This window comes from Lolium rigidum, chromosome 4 (assembly GCF_022539505.1).
Source record: "Lolium rigidum isolate FL_2022 chromosome 4, APGP_CSIRO_Lrig_0.1, whole genome shotgun sequence".
In the NCBI taxonomy this organism is placed as follows: Eukaryota; Viridiplantae; Streptophyta; class Magnoliopsida; order Poales; family Poaceae; genus Lolium; species Lolium rigidum.
In genome coordinates this window covers 211,035,845-211,062,203 of record NC_061511.1, presented here as the reverse complement: position 1 = coordinate 211,062,203, position 26,359 = coordinate 211,035,845, and the positions used below count along the sequence as shown (strand labels likewise).

The window sequence follows — 26,359 nt, the reverse complement described above, 5'->3', positions numbered from 1 at the left end:
CTTGCACAACATCTTTTGTCCTACCAGCCGGTGGCAGCCGGGCCTCAAGGGAATCTCTTGGATATTAAGGCACTCCTTTTAATAGAGTACCGGAGCAAAGCATTAACACTCCGTGAACACATGTGATCCTCACATCACTACCATCCCCTCCGGTTGTCCCGATTTCGTCACTTCGGGGTCATTGGTTCCGGACGGCGACATGTGTATACAACTTGCGGGTAAGACCATAAACAATGAAAATCATGATGAAATAATAACATGTTCGGATCTGAGATCATGGCACTCGGGCCCTAGTGACAAGCATTAAGCATAACAAGTTGCAACAATACCATCAAAGTACCAATTACGGACACTAGGCACTATGCCCTAACAATCTTACACTATTACATGACCAATCTCATCCAATCCCTACCATCCCCTTCGGCCTACGGCGGGGAATTACTCACACATGGATGGGGGAAACATGGCTGGTCGATGGAGAGGCGTCGGTGGTGATGATGGCGATGATCTCCTCCAATTCCCGTCCGGTGGAGTGCCAGAACGGAGACTTCTGGCTCCCGAGACGGAGTTTCGCGATGTGGCGGCGTTCTGGAGGGTTTCTGGCGACTTCGTCAATTGGTACTGCGTTTTTAGGTCGAAAGGGCTTAAATAGGCGAAGAGGCGGCGCAGGAGGGGCGACAGGGTGGCCCCACACCAGGCCGGCGCGGCCAGGGTGTGGCCCGCGCGGCCCACCTGTGTGGTGGCCCCCGGCTCTCCTCCGACTCTCCTTCGGTGTTCCGGATGCTTCCGGGAAAAATAGGATGTTTGGCGTTGATTTCGTCCAATTCCGAGAATATTGCCCGAACGACCTTTCCGGAACCAAAAACAGCGAGAAAACGAGAACTGCACTTGTGGTATCTTGTTAATAGGTTAGTTCCGGAAAACGCATAAAAACATTATAAAGTGAAATCAAAACATGTAAGTATTGTCATAAAACAAGCATGGAATATTAGAAATTATGGATACGTTGGAGACGTATCACTTGCCGCCGCCACCTCCTCTCGGGCTACGCGGTGGACCGCCGCCAGGACCGACATCTCGTATGCCCGCCTCATGGCGATCTCTTCAGAGCGTACTTGCTCCTCCGTCGCTAGGGCCTGATGATGATCCGTGTCCCGCGGGACGGCCTCGAACGATGCGACTGCCGAGCTTATCAAGCAGCGGTTGGAAGCCGATGCGCCGCGGATGGCGGAAACTGAGCGGCAGGCCCAGGTACCGACAAGGGACATCACCAAGTGCCTCCCCCAATGGAGAAGACTAAAAATAATGTATTGTACATCATGTTTTATTAACATATGTAGATTACGAAGAACCTTGACGATAAAGAACTTTGTTTTGGATAAGTGCACCGGAAATGTTATACTACTGGGTAAATCAATATTGTAGACAATATTGATAGAAGGATAAAATCATATCTCGGGGAGAGGAAAACGAAGCACGGCAGCTATTCCCGTCACCTGGTCGAGCTGATGGCCAGAGACATTCATGGAGGAAAAGACACGCACGGTGCCACCGAGCTTCTTGACGGATTCGGCGAGGTCGACATACTTGCGTCTAGCAGCAACGTCGGGGCTCCTGAACCAAGTATCCGTGAGCAGGAGAGTCTTGATGGCCAGCCGCTCATTTAAAACACAAGGCTATTCAAAAATCTATTTGGGCCAGCTATTGATGCTGGTGTCAGACTGAGAGATAATATATGGGACAGAGAGGAAAAATTAGAAGATGAAGACAGGACAAATCTTGATAGGAACTTTACTGAGGAAGAAATTCATGATATTATCTATCAGATGGAGAAAAATAAGGCTGCTCGCCCTGATGGAATCCCTGTGGAATTCTACCAACATAGTTGGGATATTATCAAACTAGATATGTTGCAAATGTTTAATGATTTCCATGAACACAAGTTTAATTTGGAGATAATAAATTATGGGATCATTACTCTCATTCCCAAGGGAGAAGATGCAAATATCATCCAGAAGTATAGGCCGATCTGCTTATTACAAGTCTTGTTCAAGATTTTCAATAAAACTATGACTGCTAGAGCTGAGCCAGTGATGGGAAAACTTATTCATCCTTTCCAAAATGCTCTTATCATAGGAATATATATTACAGATGGAGTGATGTTGCTACATGAAATCTTCAGAGAGTCCAAAGTCAAGAAATAACAAGGAGTTGTGCTGAAAATTGACTTTGAGAAAGCATATGACAAAGTGAATTGGAATTTTTTGTTTGATTGTTGCAAACAGAAAGGATTTAGTGACAAGTGGATAATATGGATTAAAGAAGCAGTTACAAAAGGGACCCTTAGTGTCAAAATTAATGACATGATGGGCCCATATTTTGGCAGTTTCAAAGGGGTAAGGCAAGGTGACCCTTTTGCTCCCTTTTTGTTCAATATGGCAGCTAATAGTTTGTCCAAAATGATTGAAAATGCACAAATGAATGGTCTGCTTAAAGGTTTGGCTGATAACTTGGTGGAAAATGGTGTTGCTATTCTACAGTATGCAGATGACACTATACTCCTGATTCAAGATGATTTTGAAGGAGCCAGAAATTTAAAGCTGCTGCTGCTGTATATATTTGAAGTGATGTATGGCTTGAAAATTAACTTTGAAAAAAGTGAAATCATGCTTGTACTTGATGAACCTGACAAATTGCAGGATTATGTAGACTTGTTCAATTGTCAGAAAGGTAAGTGGCCCATTAAATACTTGGGGACCCCAGTGTGTGCCAGAAGACTGTCAGTAGCTGACTTGCAGTTCATAGAAGACAAGGTGAAGAAAAGTATGGGTGGTTGGATGGGTAGTACTCTATCCATTGGAGGTAGATTGATCAAAATTGATGTTTGCCTCTCTAATATTGTTGTGTATCAGATGTCAATGAGACTTCTCCACAAAACTAACATAGAAAATATTTCAAGACCCATCAGGAGTTTCTTTTGGGCTGGAGCTGCTGACAAAAGAAATATCATTTTGTTAAATGGAGATGGATTTTTAAACCTAGAAGTAAAGGTGGCCTTGGTGTGAAAGATTTGCACAAATTCAATATTGCCCTGATGTGTAAGTGGTGGTGGAAACTGGAAAAGGATGAAGGGCCTTGGCAGAATTTTATGAGGAAAAAATACATGGGGAATGCTGGTATTTATTTTACCAGACACAAAAGTGGAGATTCTCCTCTTTGGTCAGATATGCTCCATATAAGGGATATATATCTGTGTGGGAGAAGGATGATTGTTGTAAATAGTTGCAGGACTAGTTTCTGGGGAGATGCTTGGTGTGGCCATTCCCCTCTGAAGGACAAATTTCCTGAGATTTTTGCCATTTGTAATGAACAGAACATCACAGTTGCTGCGGCAGCAAATATAGGCTGGAGGCTCTCCTTTAGAAGATGGTTGCCTGCTGGTTTAATGGAGTTGTGGTGTGGACTTGTTAATATCCTGGTTTAATGGAGTTGTGGTGTGGACTTGTTAATATCGTTCAGCAGATAACTTTGACTGATGCTACTGACATGCCAAGGTGGAAATGGACACAAAATGGACAGTTTTCTGTAAAGAGCCTGTATAAGCAATTATGCAGTAATGGCATTGACAAGTCTTTTAAGAATCTTTGGAAGAGCAAAATCCCTTTAAAAATCAAAGTCTGGATGTGGCTCATCTGGCATAATACCATAGCAACAAAAGACAACTTGCTGAAAAGAAACTGGGCAGGCAGCCCTACTTGCCTTTTTTGCTTTGCCCATGAATCTATTCTACACCTCTTCTTTTCTTGTACTACAGCAAAATTCCTGTGGAGCATGGTGGGTGTGACTGTGGGGGCCCATAATCGGCCTGGGTCCTTTGCACAATACTTTTGGTGGATACCAAATCACTCCACTACCAGTCGCAATGTCCAAATTGCTGGACTGACAACAATTTGCTGGGCCATTTGGAAAGCGCGTAATAAAGCTTGCTTTAAAAAAATCCCAAAAAATCATGTTGAACTAATATTTCATGTTGTGGTTTTTGTAAGGGTACATTGCCCCTATGTGTGGTTTTGGTAATTAATGACAACCCCTATGGACTAATTGAAGGAGATATGCCCTAGAGGCAATAATAAAGTGGTTATTATTTATATCTTTATGTTTATGATAAATGTTTATATATCATGCTAGAATTGTATTAACCGAAACATTAGTACATGTGTGATATGTAGACAACAAGAAGTCCCTAGTATGCCTCTTAAACTAGCTTGTTGATTAATGGATGATTAGTTTCATAATCATGAACATTGGATGTTATTAATAACAAGGTTATATCATTATATGAATGATGTAATGGACACACCCAATTAAGCGTAGCATAAGATCTCGTCATTAAGTTATTTGCTATAAGCTTTCGATACATAGTTACCTAGTCCTTATGACCATGAGATCATGTAAATCACTTATACCGGAAAGGTACTTTGATTACACCAAACACCACTTGCGTAAATGGGTGGCTATAAAGGTGGGATTAAGTATCCGGAAAGTATGAGTTGAGGCATATGGATCAATAGTGGGATTTGTCCATCCCGATGACGGATAGATATACTCTGGGCCCTCTCGGTGGAATGTCGTCTAATGTCTTGCAAGCATATGAATGAGTTCATAAGAGACCACATACCACGGTACGAGTAAAAGAGTACTTGTCGGGAGACGAGGTTGAACAAGGTATAGAGTGATACCGAAGATCAAACCTCGGACAAGTAAAATATCGCGAGACAAAGGGAATTGGTAATGTATGTGAATGGTTCATTCGATCACTAAAGTCATCGTTGAATATGTGGGAGCCATTATGGATCTCCGGATCCCGCTATTGGTTATTGGTCGGAGTGAGTACTCAACCATGTCCGCATAGTTCTCGAACCAGTAGGGTGACACACTTAAAGTTGGATGTTGAAATGGTAGTTCTTGTATATGGAATGAAGTTGGAATATTTGTTCGGAGTCCCGGATGTGATCCCGGACATCACGAGGAGTCCCGGAATGGTCCGGAGAATAAGATTCATATATAGGATGTCATTTTATGTGAATAAAATGTCGCGGAAGGTTCTATGGAAGGTTCTAGAAGGTTCTAGAAAAGTCCGGAAGAAACCACCAAGGAAGGTGGAGTCCACAAGGGACTCCACCCCCATGGCCGGCCAACCCTAGTGGGGGAGGAGTCCCAAGTGGACTCCACCTAGGGGCCGGCCACCCCCACATGGGAGGTGGGAATCCCACCTTTGGGTGGGAGTCCTAGTTGGGCTAGGATTGCCCCCTCCTATGGAAGGATTTGGTTCGGGTCTTATTCGAAGACTTGGACACCACCTCTTGGGGTTCCACCTATATAATGAGGGACAAGGGGAGGGGGCCGGCCACCTCAAACACCACCAAGGTGGCCGCACCCCTATAGTGGCCGGCGCCCCCTCTCCCCAAACCCTAGCCGCCTCGCTCCTCCACTTCCCGCACGCTTAGCGAAGCTCCGCCGGACTTCTCCACCACCACCGACACCACGCCGTCGTGTCTGTCGGATTCAAGAGGAGCTACTACTTCCGCTGCCCGCTGGAACGGGGAGGTGGACGTCGTCTTCATCAACAACCGAACGTGTGACCGAGTACGGAGGTGCTGCCCGTTCGTGGCGCCGGAACCGATCGTGATCAAGATCTTCTACGCGCTTTTGCAAGCGGCAAGTGAACGTCTACCGCAGCAACAAGAGCCTCATCTTGTAGGCTTTGGAATCTCTTCAAGGGTGAGACTCGATACCCCCTCGTTGCTACCGTCTTCTAGATTGCATCTTGGCTTGGATTGCGTGTTCGCGGTAGGAAAATTTTTGTTTTCTATGCTACGTTTTCCTACAGTGGTATCAGAGCCGTGTCTATGCATAGATGGTTGCACGAGTAGAACACAATGGTTTGTGGGCGTTGATGCTCTTGTTATCTTTAGTTGAGTACTTTGCATCTTTATGGCATAGTGGGATGAAGCGGCTCGGACTAACTTTACATGACCGCGTTCATGAGACTTGTTCCTCGTTCGACATGCAACTTGTATTGCATAAGAGGCTTTGCGGGTGTCTCGTCTCTCCTACTATAGTAAAGATTCAATTTACTCTTCTATTGACAACATTAGTATCAACGTTGTGGTTCATGTTCGTAGGTAGATTAGATCTATATCGAAAAACCCTAAACCACGTAAAATATGCAAACCAAATTAGAGAGCGTCTAACTTGTTTTTGCGGGGTTTGGTGATGTGATATGGCCATAATGTGATGATGAATATGTATGAGATGATCATTATTGTATTGTGGCAACCGGCGAGAGCCTTATGGTTGTCTTTAAATTTCATGTTGAGTAGTATTTCAAAGTAGTTGTAATAGTTGCTACATGGAGGACAATCATGAAGACGGCGCCATTGACCTTGGTGCTTCGCCGACGATGATGGAGATCATGCCCGAAGATGATGGAGATCATGTCCGGTGCTTTGGAGATGAAGATCAAAGGCGCAAAGACAAAAGGGCCATATCATATCACATATGAACTGCATGTGATGTTAATCCTTTTATGCATCTTATTTTGCTTAGATCGCGACGGTAGCATTATAAGATGATCCCTCACTAAAATCTCAAGATAATAAAGTGTTCATCCTTAGTAGCACCGTTATCAAGTCTTGTCGTTTCGAAGCATCTCGTGATGATCGGGTGTGATAGATTCAATAAGTACATACAAACGGGTGCAAGACAGGTTTTGCACATGCGGATACTAAGGTGGCCTTGACGAGCCTAGCATGTACGGACATGGTCTCGGAACACATGATACCGAAAGGTAGAGCATGAATCATATGGTTGATATGATGAACACTTTGAGTGTTCGCCAAAGAAATCACACCTTTTCTCGTGATGATCGGGTTTTGGTGCGGTGGATTTGGTTCGTGTGATCACTAAGACAATGCGAGGGATATTGTTTTGAGTGGGAGTTCATCTAGATTTTTAATTATGTAGAATTAAAATTTGAACTCAATTTGTCATAAACTTAGTCTAAACTATTGCAAATATATGTTGTAGAGATGGCGTCCCCAATCAATTTTAACCGGTTCCTAGAGAAAGAAAAGCTTAAGAGCAACGGTAGCAACTTCACCGGCTGGTTCCGTCATGTGAGGATCTTCCTCTCCGGCGGAAATACTGCAATATGTGCTTGATGCACCGCTAGGTGACCCTCCTGCGAAACTGAAACCGATGAAGTAAAAGCTGTTTACGCGACTCGGAAAACTCGGTACTCTCAAGTTCGAGTGTGCCATCTTATGCGATCTGGAATCCGATCTTCAAAAACGTTTTGAGCACCACGATCCTCATGAGTTGATGAAAGAGTTGAAGACTATTTTTGAGACTCATGCGGCCGTGGAATGCTATGAAGCATCGGAACAATTTTTCAGGTTGTATGATGGAAGAAGGCAGCTCCGTTAGTGAGCACATGCTCGCCATGACCGGGCATGCGAAGAAACTCGGTGACTTGGGAATAGTGATTCCTAACGGATCGGGGATTAATCGTGTCCTTCAATCACCGCCACCAAGTTACAAGAACTTTGTGATGAACTACAATATGCGAGAACATGAACAAGGAGTTACCTGAACTCTTTGGCATGCTAAAAGCTGCTTGAGATTGAGATCAAGAAAGAGCACCAAGTGTTGATGGTCAACAAGACCACCGGTTTCAAGAAACAGGGGCAAGTCTAAGGGAAAATTCAAGAAGGGTGGCAAGAAAGCTGCCACGCCTCTGTGAAACCTAAGAACGGCCCTAAGCACGATGCTTGAGTGCTATTACTGCAAGGAGAAGGGACACTGGAAGCGTAATTGCTCCAAGTATCTGGCTGATATGAAGAGCGGCCTTGTCAAGAAGAAGAAAGAAGGTATATATGATATACATGTTATAGATGTTCATTTCACTGGTTCTCGTTCTAGTACACGGGTATTTGATACTGGTTCGGTTGCTCATATTTGTAACTCGAAACAGGAACTAAAGAATAAACGACAAGCTGTCGAAGGATGAAGTGACGATGCGCGTTGGAAACGGATCCAAGGTCAATGTGATCGCAGTCGGCACATTTCCTCTACATCTACCTTCGGGATTAGTTTTAAGCCTAAATAATTGTTATTATGTACTGCGTTGAGCATGAACATTATATCTGGATCTTGTTTAATGCAAGACGGTTATTCATTCAAGTCTGAGAATAATGGTTGTTCTATTTTTATGAATAATATCTTTTATGGTCGAGCACCACAAAAGAATGGCTTATTTCTGTTAGATCTCGATAGTAGTGATACGCATATACATAACATTGATGCTAAGCGAATTAAATTGAATGATAATTCTACTTATATGTGGCACTTGTCGTCTTGGTCATATTGGAGTGAAACGCATGAAGAAACTCCATACCGATGGATTACTAGAATCACTTGACTTTGAGTCACTTGATAGATGCGAAGCATGTCCGATGGGAAAAATGACTAAGACTCCATTTTACGGTATGATGGAGCGAGCTACTGACTTATTGGAAATCATACATACCGATGTGTGCGGACCAATGAGCGTAGCATCGCGCGGTGGTTATCGTTATGTTCTAACCTTCACGAGATGATCCGAGTAGATATGGGTATATCTATTTCATGAAACATAAATCCGAAACTTTCGAGAAGTTTAAGGAGTTCCAAAGTGAAGTAGAAAATCAACGTAACAAGAAGATTAAATTTCTACGATCTGATCGTGGAGGTGAATATCTGAGTTATGAGTTTGGCATGCATTTAAAGAAATGCGGAATACTTTCACAATTGACACCGCCGGGAACACCACAACGAAACGGTGTGTCCGAACGTCGTAATCGAACTCTCTTAGATATGGTTCGTTCTATGATGTCTCTTACCGATTTGCCGTTATCTTTTTGGAGTTATGCATTAGAGACAGCCGCATTCACTTTAAATAGAGCACCATCAAAATCCGTAGAAACGACACCGTATGAATTATGGTTTAATAAGAAACCTAAGTCAGTCGTTCCTGAAAGTTTGGGGTTGCGAAGCCTATGTAAAAAGGTTACAACCGGACAAGCTAGAACCCAAAGCGGAGAAATGCGTCTTCATAGGATACCCTAAGGAAACTATAGGGTACACTTTCTATCACGAGATCCGAAGGCAAAATCTTTGTTGCTAAGAACGGAACCTTTCTTGAGAAAGAATTTCTCACTAAAGAAGTGATCTGGAAGAAAAGTAGAACTCGATGAGATTGATGAATCTATACTCGTTGATCGGAGTAGCGCGATGCCGGAAGTTGTACCTGTACCGCCTACACCGGCAACGAGAGGAAGCAAATGATAATGATCATGAAACTTCGAACGAGGAAACTGCGAACCTCGCGGATCGACAAGGGAACGTACCACTCCTGATTGGTTTGATCCTTGTCTAAATGTCATGATTGTGGATAACAATGATGAGGACCCTGCGACGTATGAAGAAGCGATGATGAGCCCAGATTCCAACAAATGGCAAGAAGCCATGAAATCCGAAATGGGATCCATGTATGATAACAAAGTATGGACTTTGGTAGACTTACCGAGAGCCGAAAGGCTGTCGAGAATAAATGGATCTTCAAGAGAAAAACGGATGCTGATGGTAATATTACTGTCTATAAAGCTCGACTTGTCGCAAAGGGTTTCCGACAAATTCAAGGAGTTGACTACGATGAGACTTTCTCACCGGTAGCGAAGCTAAAATCTGTGAGGATTTTGTTAGCAATAGCTGCATTTTTCGATTATGAGATTTGGCGAGATGGATGTCAAAACGGCGTTCCTTAATGGAGACATTGAGGAAGAGTTGTATATGGTACAACCCAAAGGTTTTGTCGATCCTAAAAATGCTGACAAAGTATGCAAACTTCGGCGTTCAATCTATGGACTGAAGCAAGCATCAAGAAGTTGGAACCGACGCTTTGATAAGGTGATCAAAGACTTCGGGTTTATACAGTGCCATGGATAGGCCTGTATTTACAAGAAAGTGAGTGGGAGCTACTGTAGCATTCCTGATATTATATGTAGATGACATATTATTGATCGGGAATGATATAGAACTATTAGCGAGTGTTAAGGGTTATTTGAATAATAGTTTTTCAATGAAAGACCTTGGTGAAGCATCATATATATTAGGCATCAAGATTTATAGAGATAGATCAAGACGCCTAATAGGGCTATCACAGAGTACATATCTGGACAAGATTCTAAAGAAATTTAGAATGGACGAAAGTAAGAAAGGGTTCTTACCTATGTTACCGAGGCAAGGTATTGAGTAAGACTCAAGGACCGGCTACGGCGAGAAGAAGAGAAAGGATGAATAATATCCCCTATGCCTCGGCGATAGGATCTATCATGTATGCCATGCTATGTACTAGACCGGATATAGCACATGCTGTTAGTTTGACTAGCGGATATCAAAGTGATCCAGGAATGGAACAACTGGACAGCGGTCAAGAATATCCTGAAGTACTTGAAAAGAACTAAGGATATGTTTCTTTGTTATGGAGGTGACCAAGAGCTCGTTGTAAACGGTTACACCGATGCAAGTTGGAACAATGATCCTGATGACTCTAAGTCACAGTCCGGGTACGTGTTTATATTGAATGGTGCTGCAGTAAGCTGGGCAAGCTCGAAGTAGTGCACGGTGGCGAAGTCTTCAACAGAATCAGAGTACATAGCGGCTTCAGAGGCTTCATCAGAAGCGGTATGGATGAAGAGGTTCATTGTAGAGCTCGGTGTGGTTCCTAGTGCATTGGACCCATTAATCATTTACTGTGATAACATGGGTGCCATCGCCAATGCACAAGAACCAAGGTCACACAAGAGGCTGAAGCATATCAAGGCTGCGTTACCACTCGATTCGCGAGTACATCGAAGATGGAGAAGTAAAGATTTGCAAAGTACACAACGATCTGAATGTAGCAGATCCGTTGACTAAAGCTCTCCCTAGGGCAAAGCATGACCAACACCGAATGCCATGGGTGTTAGGTATATTACTATGTAATCTAGATTATTGACTCTAGTGCAAGTGGGAGGCTGAAGGAGATATGCCCTAGAGGCAATAATAAAGTGGTTATTATTTATATCTTTATGTTTATGATAAATGTTTATATATCATGCTAGAATTGTATTAACCGAAACATTAGTACATGTGTGATATGTAGACAACAAGAAGTCCCTAGTATGCCTCTTAAACTAGCTTGTTGATTAATGGATGATTAGTTTCATAATCATGAACATTGGATGTTATTAATAACAAGGTTATATCATTATATGAATGATGTAATGGACACACCCAATTAAGCGTAGCATAAGATCTCGTCATTAAGTTATTTGCTATAAGCTTTCGATACATAGTTACCTAGTCCTTATGACCATGAGATCATGTAAATCACTTATACCGGAAAGGTACTTTGATTACACCAAACACCACTTGCGTAAATGGGTGGCTATAAAGGTGGGATTAAGTATCCGGAAAGTATGAGTTGAGGCATATGGATCAATAGTGGGATTTGTCCATCCCGATGACGGATAGATATACTCGGGCCCTCTCGGTGGAATGTCGTCTAATGTCTTGCAAGCATATGAATGAGTTCATAAGAGACCACATACCACGGTACGAGTAAAAGAGTACTTGTCAGGAGACGAGGTTGAACAAGGTATAGAGTGATACCGAAGATCAAACCTCGGACAAGTAAAATATCGCGAGACAAAGGGAATTGGTAATGTATGTGAATGGTTCATTCGATCACTAAAGTCATCGTTGAATATGTGGGAGCCATTATGGATCTCCGGATCCCGCTATTGGTTATTGGTCGGAGTGAGTACTCAACCATGTCCGCATAGTTCTCGAGCCAGTAGGGTGACACACTTAAAGTTGGATGTTGAAATGGTAGTTCTTGTATATGGAATGAAGTTGGAATATTTGTTCGGAGTCCCGGATGTGATCCCGGACATCACGAGGAGGTCCGGAATGGTCCGGAGAATAAGATTCATATATAGGATGTCATTTTATGTGAATAAAATGTCGCGGAAGGTTCTATGGAAGGTTCTAGAAGGTTCTAGAAAAGTCCGGAAGAAACCACCAAGGAAGGTGGAGTCCACAAGGGACTCCACCCCCCATGGCCGGCCAACCCTAGTGGGGGAGGAGTCCCAAGTGGACTCCCCCTAGGGGCCGGCCACCCCCACATGGGAGGTGGGAATCCCACCTTTGGGTGGGAGTCCTAGTTGGGCTAGGATTGCCCCCTCCTATGGAAGGATTTGGTTCGGGTCTTATTCGAAGACTTGGACACCACCTCTTGGGGTTCCACCTATATAATGAGGGACAAGGGGGAGGGGGCCGGCCACCTCAAACACCACCAAGGTGGCCGCACCCCTATAGTGGCCGGCGCCCCCTCTCCCCAAACCCTAGCCGCCTCGCTCCTCCACTTCCCGCACGCTTAGCGAAGCTCCGCCGGACTTCTCCACCACCACCGACACCACGCCGTCGTGCTGTCGGATTCAAGAAGGAGCTACTACTTCCGCTGCCCGCTGGAACGGGGAGGTGGACGTCGTCTTCATCAACAACCGAACGTGTGACAGAGTACGGAGGTGCTGCCCGTTCGTGGCGCCGGAACCGATCGTGATCAAGATCTTCTACGCGCTTTTGCAAGCGGCAAGTGAACGTCTACCGCAGCAACAAGAGCCTCATCTTGTAGGCTTTGGAATCTCTTCAAGGGTGAGACTCGATACCCCCTCGTTGCTACCGTCTTCTAGATTGCATCTTGGCTTGGATTGCGTGTTCGCGGTAGGAAAATTTTTGTTTTCTATGCTACGTTTTCCTACACTAATGTTTTCATTAAGTTTATATGAAGGAATATTCCATAGGTTCTACTTGTATTCCATGTGTTGGATTCAAGTATGGATGCCATGTAAATAAAGATACATCTTGTGTATTGGCATCAAGATCATTGGCTTGAAGATATATATGTGATATGATCAAGAAGAAGAAATGAAGATGGAGTTCTTATGTGGAACTCAATATTGGCCATGCTCTATCCTATGAGATAAGCAATGAATGATCAAGATCTTGAGAGCTTGATTCCAAGTGAAGAATTCTTTATACACCTCAAGATAGTATGATAGAGTATGAGAAGATACAAGGTTGAGTTGGGCAAGTTCAAGTTGAGCATCTTGAGTGGATCACATACTTGAAGCTTGCCGTCCATTTGGTGATGATGGACATGTGAAGATGTGCATCAATAGAGCTTTTCCATCATGGTGTATGGGGGAGCATTTGTGAGTCTTCACGAAGCGACGATGATCAAGTGAGGCATTCCGGCTTGAGTGGAGCTTGAAGAGCTATCATCAAGATCAAGCGGGATGCGCAAGGCAAAGGTATGGCCTTGCTAGGTTTTCCTTTTACCGGTCTCAAGGTGGTTGTTGGGAGACCGGATTATAGGATAGATAGCCGCACTATCAAGAGGGGCTTTCGGTTGGGTAACTTGATCGCATCGTCTTAGAGAGCTCAATCCTTTGCATACTTTGCATATCCCTATTGCTTCTTGGTGTTTCTCTGTGTGAGGTTCTTGAGCTTGTTGCTAGCTTTACAACAAGCCCAAGTTCATCGAAAACGGAATCCGCATGCATCTTCTATTGCGTTTTCGAGTTTGGACGTCTTCACCGTTTCTTAACGGTGGGAGACTCCCTCTCTAAAATCATCTAAAATGTTCTGTGAGGAGTCTCCATATTTCCAGTTCTTGTTGGGGTTCTATTCGTCGTTATCTTTCCAACAAAATTGGTTTCATGTCAATCGGGGTCCGGACACAAAAGTTATCACAGTTTTTGAATAACATGATTTCCTGCTGGCCTCGGTTTCTAGCCCGGCGTGACCGGCCGTTCGACCTGGATGGCCCGGTTCAAACCGGCCCCTGGACCGGTGCCATCCGGGCACTATCCAGTAAGCTTTTAATCTTGATCCGGTTTCGAGCCCGGCGTGACCGGCCGTCTGACCGGATGGCCCGGTTCAAACCGGCCCCTGGACCGGTGCCATCCGGGCACTATCCAGTAAGCTTTTCAGCTTGGTCCGGTCACTAGCCCGGTCGACCGGTCTGTGGACCGGATGGCCCGGTCAGTGGCCCGGTCCGACCGGGTCCTGAACCGGACGACCCGGTCCCAGGCCCGGTTGACCGGCCTCCTCGACGGCTGACTCAGCCCAACTTTTCCCCAACGGTTATATTTGCTCTTGGGCTATAAATAGCCCTTCTTCCACCTTGGGCTGAGTAGTTCTTCCCATTCTCTCTCCTCCATTGCTACTATTTGAAGAACTTGCTCTTCCCCTTGAATCCTCCAACCATACTTGCTCATATTTGAGGATTTGAGAGAGGGGATCTAGATCTACACTTCCACCAAACCGTTTCTTCTCTAAGTGAGGGAATCTCTTGGGATCTAGATCTTAGAGTCTTTGGTTGACTTTTCCCCTTGTTCTTCCTCTCCAATCTCATCCTAGCATTCGTTGCTTTGGTGGGATTTGAGTGTGAAGGACTTGAACACCTCCGGTGTTCTTGCTTTGCATCATTGCATAGTGTTGAGCTCTCCACCACGATTTGTTCGAGTGAGAGACCGTGAGCTTGTTACTCTTGGAGGGTGACCTCCTAGTTGGCTTGGTGATTGGTGCTCCGGTGATCTCTTCAAGAAGATTGTGAAGAGGCCCGGGCTTCTCCTTCGTGGAGCTTGTGAAGTGGTTGTGGAGCTTGCCATCTCCGGAGCGGAGGAAAAGCTAACCATAAGGAAAGGGCCATAATCCTTCGTGGGTGTGGTTCGGAGAATAGGGTGAGCCTTCGTGGCGCGGGAATCCTTCGTGGGACCTCCACTCCTCCAAACGTGACGTACCTTGTTGCAAAGCAAGGGAACACGGGAATACATCCTCGTCTCCGCGTGCCTCGGTTATTTCTATACCCGAGCTCTCTTTCCTTGTGATAGCCATCGTGCTTGAAGTACATATATCTTGCTATCACTTGTGCTACATATATCTTGTGCCTATCTTGCTTAGCTCTAGTTGCTATTGTTACACTTAGTTGAGCTTAGCATATTTAGGGTTTGTGCTTGTAAGCTAAACGATAGTTTAATTCCGCATTCTTACAAGACAAATCCGCAAGAGTTTGTAATTGCCTATTCACCCCCCCCTCTAGGCGACATCTCGATCTTTCAATTGGTATCGAGCAAGGTCTCTCCTTGTTTTAGGCTTCACCGCCTTGAGAGTAAAGATGTCGGCTAGTAATTTAGTGCACAATGACACAATTATCTTTGTTGGCACAAATTATCATTTGTGGCGAAATTGCTTGCTTTGTAAGCTTCGGACCTTGTGTCCACATATAGAGCAATTTCTAGATGTCGGTTTTCTCCTCCGATGGATTCTCAAAATCTATCTTTAGAGGATGAGAAAAACTTACATCTTGAAGCTCAAGTATCTAATGAGCTTTTATTCTCTTTGAGACCCGATTTTCGTAGGTTCTTGATATATATAAAGCGAAAATCGTCTCATGAGATGTGGATCAAGCTTAAGGAAATGTTTGGTGGATCCACTTCTCAATTGGTCGGTGGTGACTCCGAGGAGCTCTCTTCCCCTTCACATCATGAAGAGCTCCAAGTTGCTTCCACCTCCGGTCGTGATGAGTTATCATCTTCTTTCACTTCACCAACGTGTAGCAAGACACGAGGTAATGATATGGTGAGTGGTGAGGAAAATTGCAATGTTGATATTGTGCTCAATAGTGATGATTATTCATCTCTATCCCATTGTAATGCTTCCTCTTTGGACTTAAACACATCTAGCATTGAAAATGACCTACATGCTTGTGTTGATAGTCCTTGCATATCATGTGTAAATTGCTTACATAGATCTCATGAAGATATGCTTACCTTGTCTTGCCCCCATAATCAAAATGCTTATATTTCCTCTAGTTGTTTGTTGACTAACAATGTAGAGGAAACCGAACACTATATGGATCAAGACATGTTTTCAAATGAGGATTCAAGAATATCTTCATCTTCATTCTCCGGTATGCACATGTGCCTTATGGCAAATGGATCAAAGGTATCTCCTACTTTGACTCCTAACACTCCCTCTAATGATGAGAGTGATGATGATGATAATGATGAAGAATATAATACCTTGGTGCATAATATGGCAATGATATATGCTTCTCTTCATGGTAATAAAGAAGCTCGTGCTAATCTCGAACACTCTATGGATATCTTGAATAAATATAAGGAAACCATAGTGAAGTTGGAGTCCCATGTTGAAAATGAGGAAATGAGATTCACTCTCCTCAAGCATGAGCTAAAAGATGAGAAGCATGCTAATTTTATGCTTACACAAAAAATTGAATCCTATATGCATGAAAATGAGAAAACTATTGTTGATGCTTGTGCTACTAACTCTAATTCTTGTGAAGCATCTACCTTAGAGGAGAATGTTGAGCTAAGGGCTCAACTTGAGTTGCTAACTAGCAATTATAGGGAATTGGAAGAAAGTCATAAAAAGCTCTCAAGCTCTCATGATGATCTTCTAATTTCCTATGATGGGCTAAAGTTAGCTCATGAGGCAAGTATCACTAAGGTAACATCTTGTGAGCCTCATATGGATGTTAGCACAATCTCTACTACAAATGTTATATTGCCATGTGCTAGTCCTTGTAATCCACCTAGTCAAACTAGTGATACACCTTGTGTTGGATTACTCACTTTGCCTTGTTGCTCTAACAATGAAGCTTCTACTTCCTCTAGTACTTGCATTTCTACTAACCATGTAGAGGAAATCAAAGAGCTCGAGGCCCAAGTCCTTTCTTTAAAGAAAGACTTGGAAAAGCGTCATGAAGGGAAATCCGCACTTGACAAGATGCTAAGTGTGCAACAATCCCCCAATGACAAGAGTGGACTTGGATTCAACTCCAATAACAAGAACAAGTCCAAGAGCAAGAGCAACAAGAAGAAGGGCCAAGACAAAGTCAAGGATCCGGCCAAGTTGGTTTGTTTCAAGTGCAAGGTTGAAGGGCATCATGTTAGATCATGCCCATTGAAGAAGAAGAAGAAGCACTTGAGTGAGAAACAACAAGGGAAACGGCCACAAGGTAAAGGTCAAGCTCATGCTCGACCTCAAGTTGAAGATAGGCCACTTCCCAAGAAGAATCAAGATATTGTTCCCCAAGAGAAGAAATCAATAAAGAAGAGAAAGGGGAACACTTGCTACTTATGCCGTGAGAAGGGGCACTTTGCTTCTTCTTGCTTAGGTGGTACCTTATCTAACCCTATAATTGTTGATAATGATTATTCTCTAGGGAAGGATAAGGATGGCAATGTATTTGCCAAGTTCGTTGGAACTCAAAGTGGTTTCAAGAAAAGAACCATTTGGGTTGCCAAGCCTATTGTGACTAATCTCTTAGGACCCAACTTGTTTGGGGACCAACAATCTCAAACTTGATCAATAGGTGCATTTGGAGGTCTATGGAGACTTGGCTACTTCATGAAGAATTAAGGGATCTTCATATATTATATTGTTACCAAGCCAAGTCATATGGATTATCATCTATATCTTATATCCAATGTTCCTCTTTGCGGTAACTTATACTTCAACTCTTCATGTTTATTGTAAGTTACTTGCCCCTTTGCATGTTTGGTTTTGTACCAAATATTTGTATGTATGTGTTGTGTCTTACTTGCCTATATTGTGTATTCAAGTATGTTTGTTTGACTCATCATATACTTGTGTATTGCTTTGAGCCTAATGCATCTTGATGATATCTTATTTGGCTCTCTTTTAAGTGATTAATGGAACATCCCATTTTGGGGGAGTGATATGCTTTGTGCATCTCTCTTTCTTTAAAATGTGTGTATATGAGTACCACCACTTAGTATTGATATTGCAAGATTATCTAGTCACTATGTGGTGTGTCATACTCATGAGAAATTCAAATTCTAAATATCCATTAATCATCTCTAGTTGAATTTTAGTTGCCTCTTATTTAGAAGATATGTTTTATCACATTATGGGGGAGTAATATGTTTTGTACATATCACAAGCCTAGAAAATGTGAACATATGAGGTTATGCCACTTAGAGTTGATGCTCTTAATTATCTTGTTCCTAGGTGGCATGTTTGCTCAAACAAGCTCCATTCCTAATAAAAATATTTTATTACTCACCTTGTGGGCTTTTGTTTGAATATGAAATTCTTGGTGCGGTTTTTCCTCAAATACATATCTCTATATCTTATTTGGGACACCGTTTGCTTCAAGTTATTCTAATCATTGCCGTGCGTGATTGTGTGACTAGTTGAAGCTATCAAGAATCTTCATCCGTGCATAGTGCTCAATTCTATATACTTATCCTATGCCTTTTATTGTGAAGTTGATCCTTTCTAACATTGTCAATACTCCACCGGAAATTATTTCCAATATACTCATTGTCTTTGACAATTGATAACCTTGTATGTGGTTGAATTTTTGGATCATCTTCACCTTGGATTGTTTCTTATTGCCTTATTTTACTTCCAACAAATCTTTGTTGCTCCCATGTGTCTTCCTTGTCCCTTTGAAAAATGTTTTGATAAATTCTCTTGATTCATATCAAGTGTTTGTTTTGGAAGACAAACCTTTTCCTTACGGTACATTGTGCCATTGTGAAAAGTGTATAGGGTTTGGTTTATTTTGTTTGAACCTTGCTCTTTTGGGGAGTTTGCTATCTCATTCTTTCTTACATGACTTATTTGCTTGAATGAGATAGATCTTTGAGCATGTTTGCTTTATTTCATCATTTATGCTCAATGGTCTCTTCTTAGTTCATTTGTTGAACTTTGTTGAACAAATCTTTTGTGATTTGCTTCTTAGATATAACTTGGACAACAAATTTGTTTTGTGGCACCTCTATGCCTTATCTAATTCTTTTGGTGTTTTGTCCAAAGTATATCTTTCTTGGATCTTTAAAGGTTTTGGTGCATGCTTATATGTAATTTGTTTATACTTGTAGCATGCTTGCTTTCTTTCGATCCATTATGTAGGATATACTCCATCAAATCCTAAATGGCTAAGATGTGCATGAAATTCAAACTTCATCTAAATATGCACATGTTTATATGGAGTGTGTCCTATGTATTGTGGTTAGTCTAACCATTTTGGACCCAATAAGTTTGGGGACCAAGATGTACTTGAATGTTGTTTTAGGTACATTGGAGATGCAATGGATGCTTGTCTCATCTATAAGGAAGGTGTTTTCACCATATGAAAATTGGAGTCAAGCTAGGATGATCGATGAACTCTTATCTACTACATCATGCCATTGCTATCACGGTAACAAGTATCTTATTCATGCATACTCATATAGCATCCAACCTCTTGTAGGTTGCATCTTGGCATGAAATTCTTTATTTCGAAAATATTGCGATTCTTGAAAAATCCTTTTAAAGAAAACTTCTTATTGTACATTTGAGTAATTTGAGAAGATGCATATGATAGGAATATATATATATCATGTTTATGATTCACCTATCTCAAATATGCCCTCTAGCAATTTATTGCATATCAATTCCTCAAAGAGCTCTTATGTGCAATATTGATGAAATTGCGAAATAAATCCATATTTATGATACTTGTTGCCTTTCTCAAAACATTCCAACTAGCTTTACTTCCCTTATTGTTGGTTGTGATGTTTTTGAGATTTTCTTAGTTGAAGCTCATTCATATACCACTAGTGAAAATTGGAGCCATAGGCTATATATGCTTTTTAAGCAAATATCCTTTGGTATATTTTATGACTTCATCTTGGATATCGTATCTTATTTATTTTGTTAACCTCTTGTGTGTGCATGTTTCTTTATGGATCACTATGTCCACTTTAGAAACTTATATACATGAGAGCGTTAATCCATCACCTTGATATCTTTGCTCTTTGCCAACCATCTTTTACCCTCTTGTTTTTAGTGATGTTGGTAAAGAAGATTTATGAGTGCTTGGTTTATTTGTTTTTCTTCATGCACTCATATCTCGTAATTGTTGGACTCAAGTTGTTCTTGATAAGCATATTCTCTTTATCTTAGTTGTGTTCTAAATGATATATATAGGGAGTGAGGATTCCATGTTTGTGCATATTGTATTCAAATACCTTGGGGAGCTTTCTTATTTTTATTTAGAGCACTATCTCTCTTATCATGATATCCTTGTTTGTCCAATTGGATCTTTGATTGCTTGCTTTATTTGTTGAAGCTCACTTCACCATGTTATCTTTATGCAATCTTTGATCCTCAATATAGTTTGACTTCCTTCAAGTATTCATCATTGGATATGTGCACTTGATTCCACTCAAATTATGAGAAGTGCACACTTTGGGGAGGAACTCACTTTATATTGGCCTTCTAAATTTTTCACCCATTTTGACAATCGATGCCAATGGGGGAGAAGTTTAGAGGGTTTAAGGGAATGGTTTTATACTTAAGTTTGGTTTGTGCTTAAGTATTTTGCCTCTCATGCATTCCATATTTATATGTCTTGCATGGTTGTATATATATAGTGGAAACTATCCCAAAGGTTAATCTTGACAATGTATGCAATGAATTCATGTTCATCACACGTGCATACATTGTGGGGGAGTTTTCTCTATATATATTGGTTCTACTCACATCTCTTGCATTTGTTGTAGTTGTGTGAGTAAAGCCGGTTTTGATATGGGCTAGTAGCTTTGTGATACTTGACCATATCAAATACAACCTCTTGTATACAACTTATTCTAGGATAAGTTGCGTACTTGTTTCTAATATTCATTATATAAACCCTCTTATTGTGATTGTCATTAATTACCAAAATGGGGGAGATTGTAAGGGTACATTGCCCCTATGTGTGGTTTTGGTAATTAATGACAACCCCTATGGACTAATGTTTTCATTAAGTTTATATGAAGGAATATTCCATAGGTTCTACTTGTATTCCATGTGTTGGATTCAAGTATGGATGCCATGTAAATAAAGATACATCTTGTGTATTGGCATCAAGATCATTGGCTTGAAGATATATATGTGATATGATCAAGAAGAAGAAATGAAGATGGAGTTCTTATGTGGAACTCAATATTGGCCATGCTCTATCCTATGAGATAAGCAATGAATGATCAAGATCTTGAGAGCTTGATTCCAAGTGAAGAATTCTTTATACACCTCAAGATAGTATGATAGAGTATGAGAAGATACAAGGTTGAGTTGGGCAAGTTCAAGTTGAGCATCTTGAGTGGATCACATACTTGAAGCTTGCCGTCCATTTGGTGATGATGGACATGTGAAGATGTGCATCAATAGAGCTTTTCCATCATGGTGTATGGGGGAGCATTTGTGAGTCTTCACGAAGCGACGATGATCAAGTGAGGCATTCCGGCTTGAGTGGAGCTTGAAGAGCTATCATCAAGATCAAGCGGGATGCGCAAGGCAAAGGTATGGCCTTGCTAGGTTTTCCCTTTACCGGTCTCAAGGTGGTTGTTGGGAGACCGGATTATAGGATAGATAGCCGCACTATCAAGAGGGGCTTTCGGTTGGGTAACTTGATCGCATCGTCTTAGAGAGCTCAATCCTTTGCATACTTTGCATATCCCTATTGCTTCTTGGTGTTTCTCTCGTGTGAGGTTCTTGAGCTTGTTGCTAGCTTTACAACAAGCCCAAGTTCATCGAAAACGGAATCCGCATGCATCTTCTATTGCGTTTTCGAGTTTGGACGTCTTCACCGTTTCTTAACGGTGGGAGACTCCCTCTCTAAAATCATCTAAAATGTTCTGTGAGGAGTCTCCATATTTCCAGTTCTTGTTGGGGTTCTATTCGTCGTTATCTTTCCAACAAAATTGGTTTCATGTCAATCGGGGTCCGGACACAAAAGTTATCACAGTTTTTGAATAACATGATTTCCTGCTGGCCTGGTTTCTAGCCCGGCGTGACCGGCCGTCTGACCGGATGGCCCGGTTCAAACCGGCCCCTGGACCGGTGCCATCCGGGCACTATCCAGTAAGCTTTTAATCTTGATCCGGTTTCGAGCCCGGCGTGACCGGCCGTCTGACCGGATGGCCCGGTTCAAACCGGCCCCTGGACCGGTGCCATCCGGGCACTATCCAGTAAGCTTTTCAGCTTGGTCCGGTCACTAGCCCGGTCGACCGGTCTGTGGACCGGATGGCCCGGTCTGTGGCCCGGTCTGACCGGGTCCTGAACCGGACGGCCCGGTCCCAGGCCCGGTTGACCGGCCTCCTCGACGGCTGACTCAGCCCAACTTTTCCCCAACGGTTATATTTGCTCTTGGGCTATAAATAGCCCTTCTTCCACCTTGGGCTGAGTAGTTCTTCCCATTCTCTCTCCTCCATTGCTACTATTTGAAGAACTTGCTCTTCCCCTTGAATCCTCCAACCATACTTGCTCATATTTGAGGATTTAATGATACGGCGACCATCGAGATCTACACTTCCACCAAACCGTTTCTTCTCTAAGTGAGGGAATCTCTTGGGATCTAGATCTTAGAGTCTTTGGTTGACTTTTCCCCTTGTTCTTCCTCTCCAATCTCATCCTAGCATTCGTTGCTTTGGTGGGATTTGAGTGTGAAGGACTTGAACACCTCCGGTGTTCTTGCTTTGCATCATTGCATAGTGTTGAGCTCTCCACCACGATTTGTTCGAGTGAGAGACCGTGAGCTTGTTACTCTTGGAGGGTGACCTCCTAGTTGGCTTGGTGATTGGTGCTCCGGTGATCTCTTCAAGAAGATTGTGAAGAGGCCCGGGCTTCTCCTTCGTGGAGCTTGTGAAGTGGTTGTGGAGCTTGCCATCTCCGGAGCGGAGGAAAAGCTAACCATAAGGAAAGGGCCATAATCCTTCGTGGGTGTGGTTCGGAGAATAGGGTGAGCCTTCGTGGCGCGGGGAATCCTTCGTGGGACCTCCACTCCTCCAAACGTGACGTACCTTGTTGCAAAGCAAGGGAACACGGGAATACATCCTCGTCTCCGCGTGCCTCGGTTATTTCTATACCCGAGCTCTCTTTCCTTGTGATAGCCATCGTGCTTGAAGTACATATATCTTGCTATCACTTGTGCTACATATATCTTGTGCCTATCTTGCTTAGCTCTAGTTGCTATTGTTACACTTAGTTGAGCTTAGCATATTTAGGGTTTGTGCTTGTAAGCTAAACGATAGTTTAATTCCGCATTCTTACAAGACAAATCCGCAAGAGTTTGTAATTGCCTATTCACCCCCCCCCCCTCTAGGCGACATCTCGATCTTTCAGTTTTCATGAAATATTGGGCAGGATCTCATATTGCAGCTGAAGCCTCTCAATTGAACCAAGGTGCTGATGCACTCCTTGAGTTGGCCGCTGGAGCCTGTAAGAGAAGGATAGATCTACGGGCACAAGCAATGCTCCCCGCCTGATGAATCGACCGGATGACGGTATGGAGGTTGATGGAGAAGATGAGGAAGACGCTGATAATCTAGCTGAATGACGCTGAGAAGAAGCTGTTGCCTTCGTCGAAAACTGCAAAAATCTTGCGTTCTGCTGTTCTGCTGTCAGCTGTCGGCTTAAAGTCCTCCCCGGTGATACCGGAAGCTGCTACTTTCACTTCCTTTAAAAACTTCCCTTTTGGTAGCTGGTATGAAACTCCTAGTCTTGTTTGTTGTTTCCACCGAACACTAGCGAAGTAGTTCCTATGCGGTGATCCTCCCCCTTTTGTTGTTCTTTGCTACTTTGTGCCTTGTTGCCCTCCTGTGGCTGCGGTGGTGGTGTACATAGTTGGTAGGAGTGAAACTTTGATCTGTAAAACAGACTTGGCGGCTGTTTTCGTTATCCCCCATGATAATAAAAATCGATCCCCACTGGTGGGTCGCTTCGAAAAAAGCCGCTCATTCGCAAGTTCCACGTGCTTGGGCCCATAGCAAGCCCGGTGCGAGTCCTTCGTGATCATGTCGTAGAACTCCTGCATGGCGGGGACCTCCTGCACGACCTTGGTGTCCTTGATCTGTGCCATGACGCTCTTCTCGCCGAGGACGTCCTTGAGGCTGTGCGGGTACCCGGAGGGCGCGCGAGCACGATGCACGCCTTGTTCTCGGTGACGGCGCGCATGTCGCCCCGCCCACGCGTGGCCTGCAGGAGCATGTAGTCGCGGAAATGGTCCTTGGTGAAGCCCGGGCTGGCGATGACGCCGCACTGGACGAGGCCGAAGTCGACGTGGCTGAGGAAGGCGTCGAGGACGCGGGCGAAGAAGTCGCGGACCGCGTTGTCGTAGGCGGCCATGGCGCAGCCGTGCTTCCTGGGGATGGGAACCTCGACGCGCGCCCTGGTGGTCGTGACGCTCCGCCCCACGAGGAAGAGGTGGGCGAGCCCCTCCTGCATGAGGAGCACCGCCAGGTCAGCGTTGGCCGCCGTGTCGTCACACGACTTCTGGATCCTGTCGAGCGCCGGCCAGTCCCAGACCTCCGCGCGGAGGATGAAGGGCCGCTTGAGCTCCAGCTCCAGGGTGTGGTACTGCCCGATCTGAACATACTCGTTCTTGGTCTGGTTCTTATCGCGTGCGCACGCGCATCAGCAAGTCCTCCACATGTGGCGTACTCCACCGTCTACACCGCGATCTCCAGCGCCAGCTTCACGCGCTCCGCCGTGTCGCGGCCCCCGATCTTCCGCACCGTCACTGCCTCCACCGTGTCTCTGGTGGCGATCAGGTTGTACGCGTCCCACAGGTCGTCGTCAACCTGCAGCACGAGCTTCATGGAGCCGGGCCCGTTGGGGACGAGGATTCGTGTGACGAGCTTCATCGTCGTCCGGGATCAGAGTGCGCGCGGTCTCGTTCTCGAGATCGGCCGGAGACCTGTCTCCACTGCGGCTGCAGCGGCGGCGAGGGTTGGATGCGATTCAGAAAACGGAAGCATATACGAATCTATCCCAATCAAGATTCTTTTGACAAGGGTATAATAAAAAGAAAAAATATCGGTTAACTAAATGGAGTGTCGTTTGCCGTCCAAAAGATCAAGGTGGACTTGGAGTTCATGATCTTGAAGTTAAAAATAGGACCTTGCTAGGAAAATGGCTGGCCAGGTTGTTAACGGAGGATGGTCGATGGCAACAACTGTTACGAAAAAAGTATGTTGGCTCGAAAGCAATATCTCAGGTTATATGGAAACCCGGAGATTCTCACTTTTGGGCTGATATTATGGAAACTAAAAAGCACTTTTTCCCATTCGGTTCCTTCTCCATTCGAAATGGGTCTGAGATAAGGTTCTGGGAAGACAAATGGTTGGGTACAACCTCTCTTCGAGAATAATATCCAGCTTTGTATAATATTGTTCGACATAAGGGAGATACCTTACAGAAGGTAATGGAAACCTCTCCACCCTCTGTGTCGTTCAGGCGTAATCTCATTGGTCCCAGGCTAGCTTCTTGGAATGATTTGCTAACGAGATTATCTTCAGTCCAATTAGTTCAGGGGAGCGATAAATTTCGTTGGAATCTTACCAAGAATAGTAAATTCTCGGTCAATTCCATGTATAAAGCCTTATGCATACCTAGTCAACCGATTGTTAATAACAAATCCATCTGGAAGATGAAGATACCATTGAAAATAAAGATCTTTGCATGGTATCTTCGCCGGGGTGTGATTCTCACTAAAGATAACCTTGCCAAACGCAATTGGCTTGGCTGTACGAAATGTGTTTTTTATCATGAACAAGAGACAATAAAACGTCTTTTCTTCAGCTGTCGAGTTGCTAGGTCTATATGGTCAATCATTCAGATAGATTCTACCTTATATCCTCCCCGTAGCGTTGCAAACATTTTCGGCAATTAGCTAAATTGGGTAGACGCTAGGTATAAAACGCTTATCAGGATGGGCGCGATTGGTGTTGTATGGTCGCTTTAGCTATGCAGAAATGACAAGATTTTTAATGACAATTTTTTTTTCTCTTTTACAGGTTGTTAACCGCGCTACAGCTTTGTTCCGTTCATGGTCGCCACTCCAACATTTGGAGGATCGCGACCTCTCTACGGAGGTGTCTACACGATTGGAGAACACGGCGAAGGAGTTTATTTCCCAACATGAGTGGCAGCATAATAGGCGTCTTGAGGCTAATTAGGCTGTCCGGGGCTATTTAGTGATTTACTTTTTTCGACTTGAAACATTCTTTTATTTCTTTGAACAGCTGTGTGCATCTTAGTTATGCAGAGACTGGGTGTAATGCTTAAAATTCTTTGAGTAATAAAGCACCCTTTATCGAAAAAAATCTGGCCCTTGTGGTTGTTGTTGTGA

General features: G+C 43.6%; 1 pseudogene; it reads right to left on the bottom strand.

The window, feature by feature from the left end:
• Positions 1-1,448: 1,448 nt before the first annotated feature.
• On the bottom strand, positions 1,449-24,872 carry LOC124706249 (annotated as a pseudogene).
• Between the last annotated feature and the right edge of the window lie 1,487 nt (positions 24,873-26,359).